Source organism: Arvicola amphibius, chromosome 13, assembly GCF_903992535.2.
Source record: "Arvicola amphibius chromosome 13, mArvAmp1.2, whole genome shotgun sequence".
Taxonomy (NCBI): domain Eukaryota; kingdom Metazoa; phylum Chordata; class Mammalia; order Rodentia; family Cricetidae; genus Arvicola; species Arvicola amphibius.
Window position 1 is genome coordinate 50,452,517 of NC_052059.1, and position 16,070 is coordinate 50,468,586.

General features: G+C 50.2%; 1 protein-coding gene across 1 annotated transcript in view; it reads right to left on the reverse strand.

Annotated features, from left to right (window-relative positions):
- Xkr6 (XK related 6) overlaps positions 1-16,070 on the reverse strand; it is a 215,748-nt gene that overhangs the window by 69,538 nt on the left and 130,140 nt on the right. The window lies entirely within an intron of this gene.

Consider the following 16,070-nt stretch of genomic DNA (forward strand, 5'->3'; position numbering starts at 1 on the left):
TCCTTCCAGTGCCCAGTGGCCATAGCCTTTGAATGCCAACAAGTGAGCTGTGATCTCCAGAAAGGCCACTGCCGTCACCAGGGGTCAATGTGTTGGGGAAGAGATTCTTCCGCACCACTGCAGAACCAGCGCAGAGTTAATGTCAAACATTGGGGGCACAACTGCTATGACCACCTCTTCTAGGGAAACAGTAAACAGTGTGGGGCATTCAGATCTGATCGTACTGACTGGCTGAGGGAACAGTCACAATAAGACACGAAGAGAGAATCTTGGAAACGGATTATATTTACAATATGTTCTCATTGATGGGAATGAAAACGCTAAGATGAAATTAGATGAAATGTTGACAGATGGTTTGTAGGTAGAGAGCTCACTAGAGAGAATTTTCTATGTATGTATGCATGTATACCTTTTTATTTCTAGAATGAAAAGCGTGAGTGGGGGGAAGGTGTGGCAAAGGGGCACGTGTGCACGTGCATGTGTGTGTGTTGTGTGTATGTATTGTATATGTGTGTGGAGTGTGTATTGTATATATGTGTGGCATGTGTTTGCAGTATGTGTGTGTACTGCATACATGTGTGGAGTGTGTATTATATATATGTGTGGAGTGTGTATTATATATATGTGTGGAGTGTGTATTGTATATATGTGTGGAGTGTGTATTATATATGTGTGGCATGTGTTTGCAGTATGTGTGTGTGCGTGTGTGTGTTGTGTGTATGTATTGTATATATGTGTGGAGTGTGTATTGTATATATGTGTGGCATGTGTTTGCAGTATGTGTGTGTATGTGTATTGTATACATGTGTGGCATGTGTCTGGAGTGTGTGCATGCCTGTGCGTGTGTGTGGAAGCCAGAGGTTAACACCAGGTGCCTTCCTCTGTTGTCTTGCTGTTGTTGGTTTTGAGGCAGTGTTTCTACATCTAGAACTTGCCAAGTGTCTAGGCTTGGTGGCCAGCATACCAATGGGACCTGCTCGTCTCCACTGCCCCTTCCCACGGAGCTGAGATTAATGTGCACACCACGACACTTAACTTCTTACTTGAGTCCTAGGGATCTGAACTCAGGTCCCTGTGCTGGTGCAATCTACAAGTTGCTTTTCTCATGGCTCTGATGGAACACGTAACAGGAAGCAATGTAAGGAAGGAAGGGTCTACTCTGGCTTACACAGTCCCAGGGGATACATCCATCATGGCAGAGCCTTCATAGCTGCAGAAGCTTGAAGAGGCTGGTCACATTGTGTAGGCAACCAGGAAGCAGAGTAAACAGGAAATGCAGCAAGATTACAAATCCTCAAGGCCCAACCCCAGTGGCCTACTCTCTCCCCCAAGGTTTTACCTATTAAGGGTTCTGAAACCTTTCCCAGCAACACCACTAGGGAGGGTTAGAACACATCATCCGGGAGCTGCTCCCAGCACATTGGGAGGGCAGTATGAGAGCTGTGTAGAGGGGCCAGGTATCCACCCACTGCGTACCTTTCTGCAAGCATGGGGATGAACAGAGAAGGACAATGAGGAGGCCAGTAGGCAGGGGTCAGTGACAGATCCCCCTAGTCATGCTCAGACCCACTGTAGACCCAGAGGAGGAGAACCTGAGATACAAAAGGCCAGGCCTTGAAGTCCAACAAAACACAAAGGGAGGAGCCCATCCATTTCCCCTGAGCCTAGACCAGTGCTGTAGAAGCAACCCTGACCAGCACTCTGGGCTAACAGACTATATACCCAGCTTGGACTGGAGAGCACTAGGGAAGGCCATACAACCCCAAGCCCCCTTGGGGTCTCAGCTGCTAGGGGCTCCTGTGCAGATGAACCAATTTCATCTGGTAAGCTTCTCCATTCTCCTCCTGCCCATGGCCTCCACTGTGAACTGAGAATAATTACGGCACTCAACTTCAAGGAAAGACTGCAGGTTATGAGTGTCCCCGACATCCCCACATCTGACCGTGTCCATCACCTTTCATGCAGGGTCTGGAGAAGACCTCAGAAGCAGAAACTTTAAGATATGCAAGTCTCATCTCCCCTGTCTTTCCGCCCCTACTCCAATATATGTCCTCTAACCTGCGCCCTTCTATCTGCAACCCACCCCTCCCTGGAGATCAGTAACCGTCACAAATGGGTCTGTTGCACCTCACTAAGACCACTTTTCCTCAGCATCTATACTACATGCAATTCCAGTGTGACGGCCTTCTATTGTACGTTTGGGACATCTTCCATCCAATGCTGGTCCCCCGAGGAAGAGGCAGGACAGTGTTCCTGTAGGGCAGATGTAGGCACCCAAGTTCATCAGCGGGCCACCCTGATGCCCCAGTCTGGAGTCAAAATGAGGACCGGAGAGTGAAGTAAATCATCCAAGGTCACACAGCAAGTCAGGCATGAAGATAACGTGGGAGTCTGGGTTTCCAAGCACACAGCTATGAAGTCTGAGGGCACACACATAATCCTCCTGGCAATCATAAGAGGCACCAGCACCACCTGTGTCTACAGAGAAGGGCGTTATGGCTCGAGAGATGAAAGACTCGCCCATGGTCTCCGGCAGAGGTCAGGGAGGCTGACCTTCACAGTCATGGCATTTACCAGCAGGCTCCGTGGAGGAGGCCAAAAAGAGGGGAGGGGAGAGATGCCTTAGCCTCCACTGTTTGCAAAGCAGGGTCAAGGACAATGGTTCCCAAAGGCTCCAGAGGCCGTGTCGGGAGGGCTGTGTGCTGGGAACTGGAACTCTGTGTCCTGGGTGCTCTTGCAGGCTGAGCCAGTGAGGCCTGAGATTGCCTGCCCAGACTCTTCACAACTTGTTGGCACGATCAGTACTTCAGAAGCTGAATACCTCTTCCCTTGCCTCTAATGGCAACCTGGTACTCTGACCCAGAGCTTGGTTGCTCAGATCACCCCTCCATCCCCGAGTCTAAGGGGCCTAGAACTGGGGGGAGAGGTAAAGCCAGCGCCCTCATATTTCTACCAATTCTCTACCCACACTTTGAAAAATGAGTTGAACAAAATATCAAAACCTCCTTCAGAGGGCATCTTTAAACAGCAGGGATCTTAACATGGCCCTCAGGACTCAGCTCGTCTACAGCTCTGCTTCCTAGCCTGTTTGACCCAAGCCACTTGGAAGGGGCCTCTGTGAGGCCACCACCTTCTTTAAATCTCTCCCCTTCTCTGTCAGGCCACTAGCACCACGAACCCCAGGCACCATGTAAACACTGCTTTGCCCAAGCAAGCCTTTCCTCACCAGAAGACAGGCCTAAGAGGCCAGGAGGGATTTGGTACTTCTCCAGATCCGTCATGATCACAGTGTTTAAAGGTCCCCGAATGCCCATTAGACAATCCACACCTCTAAGAGCCAGTAAATACGCCAGACCCGGTCAGCATTTTCAAAGGTCCTTAAATAGCTCATCTACATAATCCATATTTCCAGAGCCCCGAAGCGTTTACCATTCCCACCGAAGCTCGATGTTCGTTACAGGTGGAAAAGGAAAGGCACTCCATGAATGCAGGGGGGCTTTTGCTCTCCTTCTGGGAAAATCGATTCTAGTTTTGAAAATGGTTATATGTTCAAAAGCAGGCAGGGAACTAAGCACAAAAGGCAAATATCTAAAGGGAAGGTGATAACCCATGTTGGCCTACAAATATTCTTTCCTGGAAGGCTAGAAAATCCCCCCAGAGGCCTCACAGGGGACACTCATTATAGGAGCTACCTTTCTGCCCACACTGCTACCCAGATGGCAGCCCTCCGCTTGCCTTGCTTTCTCTTCAGGAGGCCCTGAAGGATACAAGCAGCTTTACTGGCTGTTTAGCCCTGCATTTTTTTCAAGGTTTGTTCTCAGCTCCATCTTCCATGAAGAAACGTAGAGTAAGTTACTAAGCTAAGTTCAGGTGTCACGATTGGGGTTCAGTCAATATAGGTCTGGGGAAAGCTGCTGTCCAATGAGAAAACGCCTGGTTACCAAATGGAAGTTCCTGGACACAGAGAGAGGAATCCAGTAACAAGAAAGAGCCTCGCTGTAGGCCTCAGCTGTCATACAAAGGAATTGTGCCTTGTTTCAAAGGCAAAATGTGAAACCATCTGCAAACACATGCGGAACTCATGACCCAAACCAATGGAATGCGGAACCAAAGAGGCCAGGAAAGGGAACAGAATGTGTGGAACTGGAACAGGCGTGTCCACATGTGACATCAGGGCTGGGCTCACCCTGGGGGTGGACACACAAAGCACTGCCGTTAGCCAGAATGCACTCAGTCAGGGAAACACTGTGATGTCACAGAGGTTCGCTGGTGGTATTTTATATTCTCTCCTTCCTTCCAGCAAACCCTCTCCTGGTATACTCTGACTCCGCCCCCAACACTGACTGGCTCACCAAAGAGAAAAGGTTGTAGAAGACCCACCTACATCACTATAAGACATGGCATCTGAACTTAGACAAGGCGACTATCTCTGAAGACCTGCACTGACCGGCACACCCCTAACCACAACCCGGAGTCTGCCTTCCTGGGGGATTGCTCTTCTGGGCAGTCCCCAGGTGAAGAGCAGCCAGCTCCAGAAACTATCCAAGGGTGACCTCCTTCTCTACCTCTGCCCTGTCCTGACGCAGCTAGGCCATTCCCAGGCCTTGGTGTACCCATCACTCTGCAGGCATCAAGTCATCCCCGCAGACAAAGAAGGGTGACCTAGCCCTCTAGGTCTGGCCAACTAGAGGCTCACAACACGGAGCGCACGGAGGTGTCAGGGGCCCCCTCTACACTGAAGCCTGAGATCCTTCAATGTCTCTGCTCTGCCTTCTCTTTTCCATCCCCTGTCCTGGGGCTGTCACCAGGATGTCCTGGTCCATGTCTGGAGATCTTCAATCTCCCTCCCACACTCTGGCTGAGAACATGAGGCTAGGAGTCCTCAGCGGGGGTGTTGAGAATGGCCCTCCTTGTCTTTGCTGTGAATGACACCATTCTCCTAGAGGCCCCCTTCCACCCTGCGCGCATGCAGCTTGCATCTGAGCTGTAACACATCCCCAGCCTGCTCCTAGTCCCTCACTCTGCAGTGCCCTGCTCTAAGCCAGCGTGTCTGTCCCTCCACTACTGTCTCATCTGTGCCAGTACCACTCCTCCCAGGCCCAAGAGCTACTAGGCACCCTGCCCCGCTTCTCTCTTTGCCGCAGCTCCTTCCCAGTTTCCTGATTCTCATACCTAGGCCACCCAAATTCTGAGCAAGTCGCCTTTCTTTAGGTAGACAGAAAAATACACTTAAATGTAGATGGCAAAGCTATGCAGACAATAGATCACAGGTGGAAAGATGGACAGATATGATCGAGGAGAGATGGTTGGTTGGATACGAAAGATTGATTACTATACATTACACATTTCCATAGATTATAGGTGCATGCAAATGCCTGAGATGGATGTAAACATATCTGTATTTATAAACAGATAAGACACAGACAGCACACAGATGCATGGATGGACAGAAGAACATGCATGTATGTTCTCATGGGACAATCCAGGAACTGGTCTGGCCAGGACAGTGAGCGAGTTTTGCTCACTCCAAAATGCAGTTAAGCGGTACAACCTATAAAGTGCTCTGAGTCCCTTTGTGACTAACCACGGCAGCAGCTTAGCTTCCGGGCTCAAAGGCCCAGTGTGGATGGCCCAAGCAGAGCTCAAGTGTTCTGGGCTCGGCTGGTAGCAACAGCAGCCTCATTCATGGATTTACCCATTCATACCTCCCTCAAAGAGTGTCTGCAGAGCTCCGTGCGGATGAACATTTCTGGGCTGTCTTACCCAGAGACCAGGTGGACACATGCCCACCCACTAGTGAATACCCACTCTGTACCAAACTGGATCCACGTGGCAGTCACCCCGTTAGAGGTTATTAATAGAAGATTTCAGTCAGGTGCAGTGGCTCAAGCCTATAATCCAAGCACTCAGAAGACTGAGGCAGGATTGCTGTGAATTTAAGGACAGTTGGGGTTGTGGCAATACCCTGTCTCAAAACATAAGAAAAATAAAATAAAATAAAATGACAGAGGGAAGGAGGGAGAGGAGGAAAGATTATAAGATTATGAGACACCATGATGGAGAGGTATCTGCCCCTGAGGCTTAAGGATGAAATGGTGTGGGGGGCGTCCCCAGAGGAAAGACAAATCAAGCTGAGGTCCAGGTCTCTCCTGAGAAAGGCAGCTGTGCTGGATAGTGGAACCCTCAGGTGGCAGTGGGGTCAGGGACACAAAGAATGCCCTGAGACAATGAGGGTTGGTATGATGGTTAGTATGAACTCTCAACTTGACAGGATCTGGAATCACAGGAGATGCCTCCAGGCACACCCACGAAAGATTACACAGGTGAGGTTAGCCTCTGGGCATGCCTGGGAGGGGTTACTATGATTAGGTTAATTGATGCAGGAAGACGCACCTTAACAGTGGATGCCACACTGCCTGGACCAGATAAAATAAGGAAGCTAAACACTAGCATTCACTGTTCTCAGCTTTGTTGACTGTGGATGGCGTGTAACTAGCTGCTTCAAGCTCCCGCTGCTTTGATTTCCCTGTCACAATGGACTGTGCCCTTGAACCGTGAATTCAAACCAACCTTCTCCCCTTTAGGTTGCTTTTGTCAGGATATTCTATCAGTGTAACAGAAAGAAGAAACAGATAGTCAGCTAAGGCCAAGTCAGGAATGGCTTTGAAAGTTGGTCTAACATTCCATTCCGGTCTCTTCTGCTACCCTTATTCCCAGGCACCTGCCGCAGGGTAGACCCTCGGTCCTCCATGAACATGTAAGATCTCCACAGGAACAATTATGGAGCTCAAAGGTTCACAGTGCAGCAAGCGGTTCTCCCCCTGTCTGCCCTGAGTCCCCTCAGCCAGCCTCCTCCTCAGTGTGACTCAGCCCTGCTCCACTCCCAGCTCCTTCCTGCCTCCAGCTGGTTACCATGGTGACCTCGAGAAACCAGGTTCCTACCTACCTTTCCTGATAAGACCTAGCTTTCAGAATCACTCCAGGATTGAATACTGTTCTCGGCCTGCGGAGATATTTAGCAGGTGGCACCGAGGTGGGGCTTCCTCATCTGTGAGAGTTTAGAAAGAGAGCAGTCGTGGAGAAGGGAGGCTGGAGGACAGATGCTTCCACCACCAGGCTCCTAGGCCAGTATTTCTTTCTAAATGTCATGGCTTCGTATTGGAGGTGTGCTAGACAGCTTCCTGTGGCTGTAACAAGTACCCGCGATAACCAGCTGTTAAAAGGACGAGATCTTGATTTGGTTGTTTCTGTGAGACATGCCTACCTCTGAACTTGCTATGTAGACCAAGCTGGCCTTGCACTTTGGGTAATGCCCCTGCCTGTGCTCCCCACGTGCTGTGATTACAGATGTGCTCCACCATGCCCTGCTAAAGAAGAAAGCACTGGCTCTCTTTTTCGGAGCCTCCAGACTACATATTATGGCAGCGTGTGGCAAGCAAGCCTGCTTATACACTGACTTCACACTTGGCAGCGTTTTGAGTTGAGCACATCTGCTATAGTTTGAGACCTTAGTCCCCGGTTCATGGTGTCTCTTTAAAGGCTGTGGAGACTTTGAGGAGGTGAGATTTTGAAGGATCCTGGCTCTGACCTATTTCTTCTGCTTCCTGTTTGCGGCCACGAGAACAAGCCTCTGCCATGAACTCCGCCATGCCTTCCCCACTGTGATGGATCCTTCTTCCCTTAAGTTGCTCCTGTCAGACAACTTGGTTCCAGCAATGAGAAATGCAACTGTCCCAGTCAGGAAGTGAAAAGAAGACACTCCCCAGTGACCCAGAGACCTCCCACTGGGCTCCATCTCTTTAAGTCCACACCACCTCCCGCTAGCAGGATGCTGGGAACATCTTCAACACACAGGCTTTGCGGAGACATTCCAGAACGGAACTGCAGCACAGGGCATAAGGAGGAAGGGCCAGAGCTGCCAGAGGTCCAGAGAGAAACCACAGGTGACGCTAGAAGTTTCCACCATTCCAGGTGACGCCGTGTATCCAAGAATACGCTTGAGAGGGATACATGATCATTTGTCAAAAGCTATTTTTGACCACCATTATGTCTGTTGGCTTTTATCACTTCAGTGCACGCCTACTATGATCAGCTTTTGGAAAAGAAGAGGTTTTATTTTGGCTTGAAGTTTTAAAGTTTTTTGCCCATGAAAGAGGGGCCTATGGCAGAAGAGTGGATCATACTGAGGACACGTGACGGAAAGAGTTTCACTTATGGCTGGGTACAAAAGAAAGAGGCGGAGAATGCCTCCCACAATCCACTCGAGAAGGAGGCATCCCAAATGACCTAAGACCTCCTATCAGGCCCCACCTCTTAAAGATCACACCACCTTCAAACAGCACCAAGCTCAGAACTAAACCTTTAACATGCAGGTCTTTGGATGATGTTCCAGACTACAGTAATAACCAAAACAGTCTTCCTGAAATGTGGTCAATTATCTCCTGCCTTGCACCATCAATAGCTCCCCACTGCCAAGACCAACAGCAACAAAGCCAAACTCTTGCCATGGCTTTGGCCTTCTTTCTACAGCTTGCTCATGTTCTGCTCAGTTACCTCCAGGCTGCTTCCCAAGAACCCCTCCCTAGCGCTGAGACTCCACCAAAGGTGACTCTCCCAGCACTTGCCCAGAGCTGACCTCCTGCCTGCTCGTGCCCTTGAGCATGACCCACAAAGGCTTGGACACTATCCTCCGGCTCTCCCATCACTTTCCAATTCCAGGTAAAGTTTAGATCCCCTTTCCTGGTTGCATTTTAGAGAGCCCTGTGAGGATAGTCTATGCTAAGTCATAGACTATAGAGTGCCTGGCACCCATGTGGTGTATAAACCTCAAAGGCAAGCCCCTGGCCATCTCCATGTTGATGTTCCTATAGTTTGAGTGTACCAGCAGCCAAAGTCAGTGTGAAGGGCAGGTTGATGTGAAGACCTTCACTGAGGGCAAATGAGGAGACAATGAGTCATTCCGCATTCAACAGAGCCCTTGACCCCTGAGATACAGATGGGGACTGATTCCTTTGCCCCCTCTAGACTGTATTCTTGCATTCTGCCTTTCGGAGAAGCACCTAGGCAAAGGCAGAGGTGGATTGCTACCTCTTCCCCTTCAAGATGGAAGAACAGTTCCTAGGCACTGGGCAAAGGAGCCAAGATTAAGGATGAGGTTTCCAGAGTCTGGGTGACTCTCCCCCTAGCCATGCTAGAGTTATCCCAGGCCCAGAGACTAACCTTTGTGCCTGAAGGAGAAGAAGGAGGTGATGCAGCTAGCAGAAGCTACTGGGCCCTGATTTGCACAAGGAAGGCAAGGCAGGAGGAGGCACAGCTCTTGGAAGCAGAAGCTAACACAGTTAATTGTTTCCAGCTTCCACAAAGAGTGGGGCATTGATTGGACATCCTTGGGAGCTCAGATGTCGATCTCTGAGAATGCTTCACTTCCACAATACATGAGAACCCAGGAAAGAGAAGTCTGATCTAAGATGATGGCACTGGCTTCCCAGCTGGGCTCAAACAAAGCAGAAAGGTAAGGTTTTATATACATATACATATATATGAGTGTGTGTATATATATACACACACTCATATATATGTACATACACATATACACGTGTGTGTGTGTGTGTGTGTGTGTGTGTGTGTGTGTGTGTATTTGGCTTTTCAAGATAGGGTTTTTCTGTTGCTTTGGACCCTGTCCTGGATCTAGCTCTTGTAGTCCAGGTTGGTCCCGAACTCACAGAGATTCACCTGCCTCTCCTTCCCAAGTACTGGGATTAGAGGCATGTGCCACCACTGCCCAGCAGGGAAGGTTATATAAAAGGTGAGTAGCCACTGCAAAAACAATGGAGAGCTGGGAGAATGTCCTGCTATGCCAGGCAGGTGGGCCATGTCTGTCCATGGAAAGCTGAGCTCATTGGAACTCATTCTTGCACCAGGGCTTTTCTCCCTAACCAAGTCATGCCCACTTCCTTGTCTTAGTAGAACTTGTATTTGCCTTGATATCTGGAAAAGGAAACTAATGGCAAGTACAAGATGAACGATCCTCAAATCAAGGCTGTAAGAGTCAGGCTTGGGAGGTTGGCAGTGTCTGGGCTGGTGCTCTTGGCCCAAGTTCAAGTAATTCAAAGGCAGGAGGCTGGTGTGCATGGAGAGGGACCAAGAAGACACCATGCATCAATATATGCCCCCCCACATATGTGCACACACATACATACACACTTGCAGATGTCTACACAGAGAAGCACACACACAGTCCAATCCGTCTTACTCATGGTAATATAATATGTGAAAGGCAGCAAGGGCTAATAATACATGATCCAGGAAAAGAAGCCATAGAGTAGTGAACCCATGAGCACACCGGCGAAAGGGCTATGGGTCACCACCAAGCCTGCTGGGTTAGTATGGTTACCACTAGCAAGAACAGCAGCTTTGAACATGGATACACAAACTCCTACTCTGTCTGCCAAGAACAAAACTCTCTCTGGTCAGAAGAGCGCGCGCGCGCGCGTGTGTGTGTGTGTGTGTGTGTGTGTGTGTGTGATAAAACTAGAAAAGGGGGCTAGGAATGAGGAAGAGGAGATTCTAAGGAGAGAGAAAAGGAAGGAACTCTACACAACACGAAAACAGGAGGTAGGACTGTCTATACTGAGGAAGCTGCCCAGCAAGAAGGTTGCACAGGGTATGCGGGAGGGCAGTGAGGGAGGGGAATGAACAAAAACAGGGCATAATGATACATGCATGGAAGTGCCACAGAAAAGCTAATTACCTTGTATGCGAGTTGAAGAAATTAATTTTAAAAGTGTGGGAGTAGCCAAGTGGCCCCCGTGTGTCCAAGGCCTCTAGAGAGTTCATGCATATTTGAATGAGTATGGGCACCCATATGTGCAGGTGAGTGTGCACATGTGCATGAGAAGGTCAGAGTTTGACACTGGGGTCTTCCTCCGCCACTTTCTACTGTTTCCTGGGGTGCAGTCTCTGGCTGAACCAGGAGCTCCTGGTTTTGAATAGTTAACTAGCCTGCTTGCTCTTGGAATCCCATCTCCCAAACTCCAGGATTGCAGGTAGGCCTCCATGCTTGCCCAACTTTGCATAGAGTTCCAAAATCTGGTCCTCATTCTTGAGAGGCAAGCGCTTTATCCACTGAGCACTCTCTGCCTGTCCTCCACACAAGCCTTTTCACAGTTAGGAGCCTGAGGCTGAGAAAGGCTCTCTTGCCCAAAGTCCTGCAAGCACTAAGTGGCTATTTCCAAAACACAGGCTTTTCCAGCTATGCCAGGCAGCCTACAGAAGTGGAGAGACCATTTCCACATGGCTATTTGTCACCAGCAGCTAATGAATCAGCTCTTTCTGGACATGTGTCACAGCCCCGGTGGGTGTTGGGGGCAGAGCTAGGGCTCTAATGCAAAGGGCAGGTCTGGGCTCCCGGGTGGGGTGTGGAGGGGACAGCATCAAGTGGCAGAGAAAGGCGCTTTCCTCCCTGCTCATCCACAGAGACTAGCTGGCAGTGAGAGCTCCCTTACCCGTTGAGACAATTTCAGCTCCAATTTGCTCAGCCACCTAACCGAAGGCCCAGCCGCTGCCTCTGATGTGATGAACAAAAAAAAAAAAAAAAAAAAAAAAAAAAAAAACGGGAGACAGGAACTCTCTCAATTACTGGGGTGGCAGTGAGAAGCGACGGGGTGGGAGGATGACTGAGCCTTTGCGGAGCCCCCAATTCCCAATTCCCAGGAGGTACAGCCCCAGCATCCTGCCTCCCACTCCTGCCCGGAGGAAGAGCTTGCAGAATGTGTGCTAGAAACCTAAAGCTCCCTAATCCCACACTGCCTTGGAACAGACTGGGTGCCTCATGGGCCCCATGTCATCTGATACCCATGATCTGTGATCTGGGACGCCATGACTCACTCCACAGGGGCAGAGGCGGGTCTCAGTTTAGCAGCTAAGGACAGGCCTGGGTTAAGGATTACTTTTTACCCAAGGACTTGCTTTCCACCTCCATCTGGGAAGCTGCTCAGGTCAGTTTGGGATGAAGGGAGCTGAAGCATAAAGGTTTTCCTGTCCCTTCTATGGATGCCTGCTTGGAATTTGCATACACAAAAGCCTACCCTGCCCCCCTGCTGATCATGGTTTTCACCATTGCTGAGCAACCTGCAGCTCTGTCAAGGTAGATCTGGGATCTCAAAGACTCTCACACTCTGAATGCGGACTGTTCGGTCCCTACTCCCCAACAAGCTGCTGCTTAGTTTTGCCCACTAGATACTCTGCACACACTCTTCAGAACAGCCACAGTGGACTGACATTTGGCTTCTGGTGTCTACCCTGTCTCCATAGACACAATTCTGAGATTCCCTTCCCACAGCCTCCAGGAACCAAAACCCACAAGAGGAGGGGCAGGCAGCCCTCTTTCCAAGCATGGGGGCCTGAGGGAATCAGGGAACCAGCAGCTCTCTTCTACTCGTAATTGGAATACATCATATGGGTTTGGGGGCAGAATGAATTTCACCAAAGTTCTGATGCCCGGGACAGATTTCCAGACATCTCGCTCCAGCCACACCAGTCTGCCAGCACCCTGTACTCACCTCGCCCAGGCTTGTGTCTGAGTGAATCAAAACTTCAATTCTGTGGTTACCTTTGATGTCCTTTCTGCCTTTCAACCCGTTTTTACATGCTCCGACTTCAGAGCCTGTTCCGCCCAATGTCTCCTTCCCACTGGGAGCTGGTGCCTTTGGCTCATGGGGTCTATTCAGCAAATACAATTGAAGGCCCACCAAGGGCAGCTGAGAACTCAACACGTGGATCGTAGGGAGAGATGGCAAGGCAGAGAGGTGACTAGGGGCAAATCCTTCCTTTCCAGAGGTTTCGAGTGGAATATTCACACAACCAAATGCACACCAGGCTTGGCAAGTATGGGAAGTGAGCTGAACGCAAATCGCCGGTGAAACAAAAGGCTGATTCCCAGGTTAGCATGGACCTGTGACTGCGAGTCTATGAGTTCATGGGTTTGAATTTCTGAATTCACACTGAGATGATGTCCTTGATCTAATCACACACTCGATACCAGGTAGTGAGTGATGCGGATGAGTGACAGGTGAAACTCTGGGGTGCTGCTGTCAGTCCCCTTGGAGAGTGGGGGAGAGAACGTGCTTGTGTATTTAGACGGTGGTGCTCCCTAGCATGGTAGCTGCTGGCCATGTGCTTTGTAGCAAGCTCACAAGTTAAGCTTTCCCCAGCAATGAGCGGACCACAGTGTCCTGGGCAAGCTCATCACATGCTACTGTAGTTTATAAATGTTCCGTCTCTGCGCTGAGCCAGCCAGCCATCACAGGAGTCCTGCCCTCAGCACTGAGCATTTGGGATGTATACCTGTCTCCTTGGTAACAGTTACAACTAACCACATCTCTAAATAAACATGGCAGGAACTGGACAAAAGTCTTTCATGTGCTGCTCCCTTCTCTGCACCATCATCCCAATGGACGTGTGGAAACAGGAATGGCTGGTCCAAAGGGACAGTCCTTGTGAGTAGCAGAGATGGCCCCGGGCCCTACTACAGGTGATCCTTGAACCGCCTCTGGGACAAGTCTCCCACTTTCTTCAGCTGTGAGCTCCATAAGGAACACGAAACAGCCCCTCTTTTTCCCCTGGAATCATCCCTGTCCGGTAGCTAGAAGAGCCCAGTGAGGTTGACCCAGACCAGTCCTGGGGGATGAACCTGTCCTTTCCTCTCACGTGTGCTATCTCCAGAAATCCCACCAAATCCTCCACCATCCTTCTGTACCCTTCCTTCCAGACCTGGCCACCTACTCAGCTACAATTTTCCTTTGGGACTGAGGCCCTTAGAATCCAACAGCAAACATTTGGCCTCATGCAGAGACCCCAACCTTCTGTGTCTCTGGATACTGTCTGTGTCCACTAATTCCCCAATGTGCTTCTTCAGATCCTAGATCTTTCACTGCCAGAAGCCTGGACCTCCAACTCCTCTTATATTCAGATTTCCCTTCTTCAAACTTTCCCCTGGGTTAGCCTTCCTCCACTGATGTCAGCAACACTGGTTCTGGCCACTTTCCACCCACAACAGAACAGTAATAGTTTATATGACCTCCATGCTACCAGGCTCCCTTTCCCACCCCCCCCCTGCAATAAATCAGCAGACCACATGCAGCATTCCACAGTGTACACTGTGGGCATCCACTCTTCATCCGAGGATCAGTCTGCAGAACTCTGGGCTCCAACCATGCCTGCCCCACTCATACTGCATAGAACTGTCTCTGGCTTTCTGTACTATTTGCCCAAAATGAACTCACTGTCACCTCCAAATAGCTCAGCCTTCTGCCCCAGACCCAAAAAGTATTTACTCCCCTCTTCCATTTCCATATGAGGTGGCAATCTACTTTCCAGAACAGTCCCAATTCAAGTCATAGGACCTGTCAATCCTTTCAGAATACCCAGAGCCTCCGGTGCTCCTGTCCAGAGCCACTGGGCAGGCAGCTGGTGTCTCTTGTGAACCGACAGCATTTCCTGCCAGAGGATGCGTCCTACCATCTTCAGTCTCGGCAGCAGGCAACAGCCTTCCTCTCTCATGCCCTCACTTGAAAGCCCTCAAATGGGGAACAGTGGAGGAAAGGCCCTAAGGGCCACCATGGGGCATCCAGGTCCCTGTCACTTACTATATGTGTTTTTTCATAATCATAATAATCTCAGTGACACAGCAGTCTCGCTGTCACTCTGGGCTTGGTCTTGGCTAAAAAGGCTGAGAAGCGAGGTGTTTTTTTTTTTTTTTTTTTTTTTTTGCTATTTTAAAGCTGTGGGACCTGGGGCTCAGAGAAGAAGGACCGTGAACTGAAGACACAGAGGCATGGAGGGCACGGGGGCACCCGAGCACTCTTTCTCAGCCCACAGTGGCCTCTTTCCCGGACTTCTCTCCAGATTCTGAAGGGGTGGGTCCTGATAGCCTCATATGTCATGACCCCACCTGCTCACTGACTGCTGTTGAGTGCTCCTGACAGAAGCCAAGCCAATCAGAGGCCCCCTCTTTGACTCCTGCCCCCTCATCATAAAAACACCTGACCCAAGACAAGTCAACTAGAATCTGGTACCAAGACGGAAACCACCCAGAGAGATAACAAAAGAAAGAAGGGCCTGGGATCTTTGAAGTGCTACCACCTGACCCAGGGGGCCCAAAGGCCCACTTGCGCTCTCAAGGGGCATCTCCTTGAACAACCCTTTCTTGGGCTAGAGCAATGGCATCCTGCACATCTAGGAGGAGGCTAGGCAGGAAGGTCTGATGCAGGCAGGATGACAGTGTGGAGCGGCAAGGCAATGATGCTGTCCCGGCTCTGGCCCACTAGGCCCACAGTGCCAAGCAGCAGTGGAGGAGCCCCAGCCATGCAAATGGAGCGTCAAGGCTGGGAGGGTATCAGAAATAAGCCTAGAAAAGCAGGCCCATCAGAAGCCGCCGCCAGCTCTGTCTTCCAGGCCACAGAAATGGGTGCTCTGGCCCAGCACAGGGAGAGGAGATGAGAGGGGGCAGTAGGCTTCAGTAGTTTCAGATGAGGCATGTGTCCTAAAAGAGGAAACTTACTAGTCAGCTCAAGCATTACCTCTGTCTCCACCTGTTCCAAACTTCTCTGGCTAAATGAACCTTATCTGTGAACCAGGACTTTGCCCACATCTCCCCAGGAATACCACACTCAGCATGATGCTGATTCCACTCAGCTCCTCCCAGTGCTGGGCTGGGCTAAGGCAGAATCAGGATCTGATTAGGGTTTTGCAACCCCTAACACATTACCTGTCTCCATCCTACTTCATGAAAGTCCTGGAGGAAGCGTGCTGAAGAGGGCTATCTGGACCTCAGTAAGTGGCCAGTCCCTCGGCCACCAGCGCCTTACAAAAGCCAGCGTGTGTCTCCATTCAGGCCCCTTAGTGAAGAGGGTAGTCCCTGTGGGTGGGAGGCTGGCCTTGCCACAGGGGCCCTAAGAGTGCTGAGTTCTGGGGTGCTGTACCCCTCTGGAAGAATCTTGTCTTCGCTCATCGAAGGTTTCTTCTGCTCCCTTTCACAAGTTGGCACTAGTTGTGAAGCCAAGAGCCAGAAT